General features: G+C 28.1%; 1 non-coding gene across 1 annotated transcript; it reads right to left on the bottom strand.

Moving 5' to 3' along the window:
* Window positions 1–6,741: 6,741 nt before the first annotated feature.
* trnan-guu (transfer RNA asparagine (anticodon GUU)) lies at window positions 6,742–6,815 on the bottom strand. The gene has a single exon. It is a non-coding gene; the product is annotated as a tRNA-Asn (tRNA).
* Window positions 6,816–7,446: the final 631 nt, after the last annotated feature.

Below are 7,446 nucleotides of genomic sequence, written 5' to 3'. Positions count from 1 at the left end.
AAGACAGGACTAAGGCGGGAAGACAGTTTTTTTGTGATAAAAAAGCCGATTTACCTAGTTAAATTCGATTGGTTGTTGCGCTATAACTTATGCGTACCGAAAACTTAAAAATGTAAGATTATACAAACCATTTTGTCTGGTTAAGGAGTCAGTTGAACTAAAATATTATTGAATATTTTGTGTTGCATTTATAAACAAAATCAAATTGATCAAAGGATTTCTCGAAATATTGAAATACATTTATAACAACAAATTTAAAGTAACTTGTGTTTAACACAAGTTATACTTTCATTTTATGTTATTACAATTTCATTTATATGGAAACAGCTGCTTACTATTTTTATTGCAAAAACTGCACATTTACTTATGAAGGTAATTTTATATTATTATAAGCAAAAAGTCTATATATTTTTAAACTTATTTAAAAAAAAAAAGTTTTAAGAATTGTTTTTTCGAAAATGAATTATTTATAACATATATTAATTAAATTATTTTATTAAACAATTACATAAAAGTTTTTGTAATTAATGTAAATAAGAGTTTTTTTAAAACTCTTGCTTGTCTATAAGGAATATTATTAGTGTAATGTAGATATCTATCTATCTATCTATCTATCTATCTATCTATCTATCTATCTATCTATATATATATATATATATATATATATATATATATATATATATATATATAAATATATATATATATATATATATATATATATATATATATATATATATATATATATATATATATATATATATATATATATATATATATATATATATATATATATATATATATATATATATGCGGTAGTGGTGTAGTGGTAAAGCGCTCACTTCATAAGCGAGAGGTTCCGAGTTCGATTCCCACCACGTCCCTGGTAGTACCGCGCTCAACTTGTTTCTCCGCGCAGCGGCCTTGTTCGTCGAGGTTCGTGTTTCGGAGTTATAGAGTTGAGAGAGGGTTATAACCATTATTAAGTAGCCTCCTCATCTGTAATAACCTTCTTGGCCTTGAGGAGGTGAATAACAAATATATATATATATATATATATATATATATATATATATATATATATATATATATATATATATATATATATACAGACACACACATATCAACAACAATAATAAAAAGCTAATTAAGTTAAAACATTAAAAGTTCATTTTACTGGCAAACAATTTACAACATCCTCTACTATATCGTATATTCGAAGTCTTGATTACAGGTTCTTCTCCTTTAAACTCTTGAAGAAAATTAGGGTAAATTACAAAGACATTTCCTATATCATCTTCAGTTTTGATTTTTTCTACTGGTATTATTTGCTTGTTAATAATGCATTTTTTCCAACATTCTGAAAGATTTTTTGTTTCCGATTTTATAGAAGATGATCTAAAATGCCTTAGTTGAAGTAACGAATCAGTTGGTCTTGAATCATCTCGAAATGTTATTCCTTTATCGGTTTCGTACCACCATACATATTGCTTACAAATATAGTCAGATATTCTTTTCAAATGACTTTGCCATGCCCATGGGTATTTTTTGATTATCCACAAAAGGAATATGCGATTTTTTTCTTTCGAAATGTAAGGCATCCTTACTTATTTGGTGTTGATCTTCTTGATGATTGGAAAATCCTTTATTAAATAAATGACGACTTTGTAATCGTAAAAGGCTATTCACAATAACATGATCATTATAGTGATTTGTTGTGGTTCTATTGATAGTTTTTAACTAGTTTAATTAAAAGTGCGCTCTTCTTTCTCTGTATTAGATAAGATTCCACACACAATTCTTAACATTTGAGGACTGTGAACAGATTATGCATGTAAATATTTTCCATACAAAACTCGCATGGTAATTGATCTTGGTTTATCTTTCACTAGTTCTTTTAAATATATCAAGTGAAGAAAACTTTGGTTATGAAGGAAACAAATGTTTTCTATAGACCTTGTTGATTCATTGGAATATAAAATGCTCTGTATATTAACCATTGTAGATAGTAATTCAAATGCTAGTTGATCAATCTTACCCTTCAACACCAATACTAATTTTAACAAACTTTTTCTATAGTCGACTCCACGCTTGCACTCTTTGTTATCAAAAGACAAGATAACTATATCTTTAATATATATTTTTTCATCTTTGCTGAGATGATAGCCTATATCATAATACAAATTTGATAGATGTCCTTTTATATCATGTAATGGTTCACATGGTAAAACTTCATATCTATCTAGATTTAAATCTTTCATTGATGTATTATCTTCTTGGTATAAAAGAGAAGGCAATCTTTGAATACCATGCATTTCTTCATCGAGTTTAATTTGTAAACTGCTTTTATTTTTTTTACAATATTCTTTCATGTAATTCGGTAACAATTTCATACTTCTTTAAATTTTTATAAAGTTTGTTTCCATTTACAATAAAAGTGCTTTCCTCTTTCATGTAATTCGGTAACAATTTCATACTTCTTTAAATTTTTATAAAGTTTGTTTCCATTTACAATAAAAGTGCTTTCCTCTTTCATGTAATTCGGTAACAATTTCATACTTCTTTAAATTTTTATAAAGTTTGTTTCCATTTACAATAAAAGTGCTTTCCTCTTTCATGTAATTCGGTAACAATTTCATACTTCTTTAAATTTTTATAAAGTTTGTTTCCATTTACAATAAAAGTGCTTTCCTCTTTCATGTAATTCGGTAACAATTTTATACTTCTTTAAATTTTTATAAAGTTTGTTTCCATTTACAATAAAAGTGCTTTCCTCTTTCATGTAATTCGGTAACAATTTCATACTCCTTTAAATTTTTATAAAGTTTGTTTCCATTTACAATAAAAGTGCTTTCCTCTTTCATGTAATTCGGTAACAATTTCATACTTCTTTAAATTTTTATAAAGTTTGTTTCCATTTACAATAAAAGTGCTTTCCTCTTTCATGTAATTCGGTAACAATTTCATACTTCTTTAAATTTTTATAAAGTTTGTTTCCATTTTGGCGGATTTTTTCCTTGCTGCAATTAGTGCTCAAGACTTTGTCAATTCTCTCCTGAACACTGAATACTGTTTGGATAAATGAATGAGTTATATTTGCAGATTGGTGAATGTTTATTGGACACAACCAACATGGATATTCACTCCCTTTTTATTGACCAATCTCTAATTGACAAGCTGGGGCATCACCGTGAAAAAATCTCATCTCATCAAATAATAAAATGCCATCTACACTAATTGGATATTTTAACAACTGATTGTCCTCATTTCTAGTTTTTGTGTACAAAAGTTGGGCATCAGAAGATTGACAACGTGCCAATATATAAAGTTCAGGTTTTTCAACAATTGATTGGGCATTAACTTGCTCTTTATATTTTGTAAAATAATCATCATCTTTTAAATATATGGCTGGGTCATATAAATAGTTAACCATGAATAAAACATCAGCGTGGTTGTTAATTGTAGATCCATCATGCCATAATTGAAGGTGGCGTTTTTAACTGAAACTTTTCAATTTTTGTAAAATTATAAGTTGTTGTATTCATAATATATGAAAATTCATTAATTCTAGTAAGTTCAAAGATTATATCTTCTCTTGACATATTTTGAAATTCTTCAGTGCTGTGCAATCTGATGAACTTTTTATGTTGCTCTGCAAACTTTTTCCTTACTTCAATTAAAGGGATTTTTCTTCCATAAAGCTCAGTTAAGATTTTTTCTTACGAATTATCATTATTAATTTTTAATATTTCAAATGATTGTGGAGTTATTAGTTCTCCTATTGTGTAATCTCCAGAGCTTTTTTTGTTTTCATATTTTGTTTAATTTTTTTATTCGTAGGTTCTGTTGGCATTGACACTAGTTCCATTAATTCTTCGCTTGGATCTTCTCAAAATGGTCTTTCCTTTACCCTTGTAGTCAAATTTTTTTAAATCAATACCTTTTTTTCAAGAAATTCTTTAACAACTTGACCACTGTTTGAAGGCAAAGCACCAGCCTTATTATTTATTTGGAACTTTTGTGATAGTTTAGTAAAATTTATATACGTTCTTATTTCATAATTCTCAACTTCAGCAAAACATTCACTGTCCAACCAACTATATGAACATATATGATTTTTTCTAGTTTTATTTTGTTTCACACTTGCTCGTTGTTTTGCATGTTCAAATGTTTCAAAACTTTGACTTAGCCTCAGTTTTTTATGTTTAGAAAATGACATTTCTGTTCCAAACAACCTAAATGAAAAACTATTTTTGTTATACCTTTAAATTTATCTTAGATATAATAAATTTAAAAAAATGAAAATACAACACTAATGAAAAATTTAAAAACTAGAACTCTTAGGCAGTGGCGTAACTTTAAATTTTGCCCCCCCCCCCGCCCCTACTCGCAAGATTTTCAAAATGGGACCCAAATCCTAATAATAATACCCATACAAACTAAAATTACCATACAGCCTAAAAATAGCTTGAAAATAGGCCCTAATATAATCTAAAATCAGCTTTAAAATGGGCCTTGTTTGCCTGCCCCTCCCCCTTCCTTTATAGTTTTACTACTGATCTTAGGGTTTAAAAATTTAATAATAAATTTTTTTTTAGTTCAAATAAATAATAACCTGTCAACAGCTGCTTCCTGTAAATGTGCGTCTATACTTGATTTAAATGACCTTGCATAACTATTTTTTTGGAGCCATAACTACACTTTTTGAAGGTTTAGCTACAAGGGAGCTCTTTGGAATAGATGGCGCTAAACACTCAATTGGAGTAAATAGAAATTTTTTTTTAAATTTATTATTAGCCTTTTTTAAAAGAATTTTGGCATCAGCAACCATTTTTGATTTTTCTTCGCCTGACTGATATAGTGTTAATGTTGCTTTTCTCCCATAAGTGATGCATATTACTGGAAATAATATTTATAGATGTTTATAGATTTTACTTTTGATTCAACCCTTGCAATTTGAAAAAGAGTGCTGGGATTTTTCCGTTTCTCCTAGTTTATGCCAGCTTTTGCTCGAAAACGATTCTAATATTGTATTCTTATTTGTTTTACTTGATTTCGCTATAGATTGAATTTGATTTTTAATTTTTGGAAAGTTGCGACGATGAATATCTGATGATATATCATCAGATATACCATCAGATATACCATATTCATGGTATACCATGAAGTGCTTGTTAAAAATTAAATCGTAGCGATCTATTTACTTTTTCAGTGTTACTCTCGATAAAAAAAGCTCGTATGCAACCACTTTGGCAAAACCACATGTTGTTGGATCAATGATAGACATCTCAAATCACAATTTAAAAGTAAATCTGGCAATTTAAAAGTAAATGTTTTACACTAATGATTTATATAAATGCAATATCATACATATTATTTTATATAATATTACATGTAAAATTACAAATAAGATTATATATGATATTATAAATCTAATAATATTCATATTAATAATCGCACATAACAAAAATAAAATATAGATTTTAAAAAACTTTTTTGTAAAAACTAAACTTTTTTGTAAAAAATATTTTGTTTTGAAATTTGAAATATTTCCCGCAATGTCTATAAAACAGTTCCAAAACGAACGACTCAAATAATTAGATAATCAATTTACCGAAAATTATAGCCGAGCATAAGCGGAAATATAAAACAACCGAGACTATTTTTCTATACATTTGTCTTTGGCGCAGCCAAACCATAAATAATTTTTAAAATTGTATTACTTTTTAGTGAACACGACTAAAAACTGTGCACAAAAAGTACGTGACGTTATCACTTTTGTTTTTGTACTATAAAAAACAAAGTTTTATTATTGTAAAATAAAAGAAAGATGGTTTTTATTTAATTTTTGTGCTCTATGTTAATTGTATGGCTCAAAGCTCAACGTATATTCTGAAGCAAAATTTAGCCGAAAACGAGCGCTAATCTCTGTGCGCGGACATGTTTTGTAGTAAATATTGGCTATTTTCTAGCGCCTATCCTATCTCGTAGGTTACTTATAAAATATATATTTTAATTGCATCAAGAAATTCATGAAAAAATCTTCCCAACGGTACCAAATATGTGGCATTTTGTTTAACTTTTTAACAAAATATCAACTGTAGCATAAGTACAGTTTTTGTTGAAAAAAACCCTGGTTTCCCGTCTTAGTTCACTTGAGAGTTGAATATAACTGTTATTTGAAAATCTGGTGAGATATCTATTCTGATTTATTTTGAATAATGGGTAAAATATTTTAGGAGATATATTTTTATTAACTTTGAACATAAATATAAGAATTTGATAGACATTTAATTGATAAATATTCATTATATTTGAATTTACAAATAATGCTTAGGAATGTGGGACGCAAGACGTTTTTAAAACATTTAAAAACTGCACTTTGTTGATAAATTAGTTGTCACACAATTTTTGACCATTTTTGAGAGTTGTCCATAAATTACGTCACACAATTTTTGACCATTTTTGACTCCTCCCTTCCCCTTCGTAACAACATCTTAACTCTTTAGTAACAAATCCTGTGTCAGTCGTCAAAAAACCACTAGTTCCCCCCTTCCCTCTTAGAGTGTGATAGAATTTAAAAATAATCAAAATTGATTAAACTTCAAACAATTAAATTGTTGACATAATTAATTTCTTTCTAAACTTCAATTTCTTAAAGTTTCTTAAACTTAAATTAACGAGCATCGGTTGGTCTTAACCGAATAATAAAAAAAAGAAATTCTTACATTAAATAAAACTTACCGCTCCCGGGTGGGCTTGAACCACCAACCTTTCGGTTAACAGCCGAACGCGCTAACCAATTGCGCCACGGAAGCTCAATGAAAGCATAGTGCACTATTATCATATTTTAATTTTTTGTAATAAAAATTTTGAGTGATTTAGCTCTAAATCATAGATATATTACATGGATGGCGCTAAACCAGCCTATCCCTTTGAGGACAGAGGGACATATTTGTCCCATCCATTTTATTATGCATGCCACCTACCATTGGTCAAAATGTTTTCAAATTCAATTATTTTACATTAATACTAATTTGTTTTTTGAAATAATAATGTTATTTGACCATTCTCCGAGTTTCAGGATAAATAAAGCAGCATCCACCTTTGCTTAAAAACAAACAAACAAAATCCCTTACGGTCCTCAAAGGACTATACAACGAATATGAAATAGGATAATTACACGCAAAGTTTTAAAATTTTTAACAAAAACAAGATATGATCATAAAATAAAATAATTTTTAAGAATGTAGAACAATTTTTTTCAACTTTATTGTATAGGAAAGCTTGGCGACCTAACTAACCATATATACTAGCAGCCGTATTTACATCTCTCCGTTAAACTAACAGAGAATTTAAGAGTCCGTTAGGAAAGTATATGATATCCTAGTCCTTTCGTTTAGGCTCCGTATATTAACTGCTCCGATATAAAAGCAGCTATCGCCTCTA

This window comes from Hydra vulgaris, chromosome 14 (assembly GCF_038396675.1).
Source record: "Hydra vulgaris chromosome 14, alternate assembly HydraT2T_AEP".
In the NCBI taxonomy this organism is placed as follows: Eukaryota; Metazoa; Cnidaria; class Hydrozoa; order Anthoathecata; family Hydridae; genus Hydra; species Hydra vulgaris.
The sequence above is the reverse complement of the archived record's forward strand: the minus strand, read 5'-3'. Positions and strand labels throughout refer to the sequence as shown.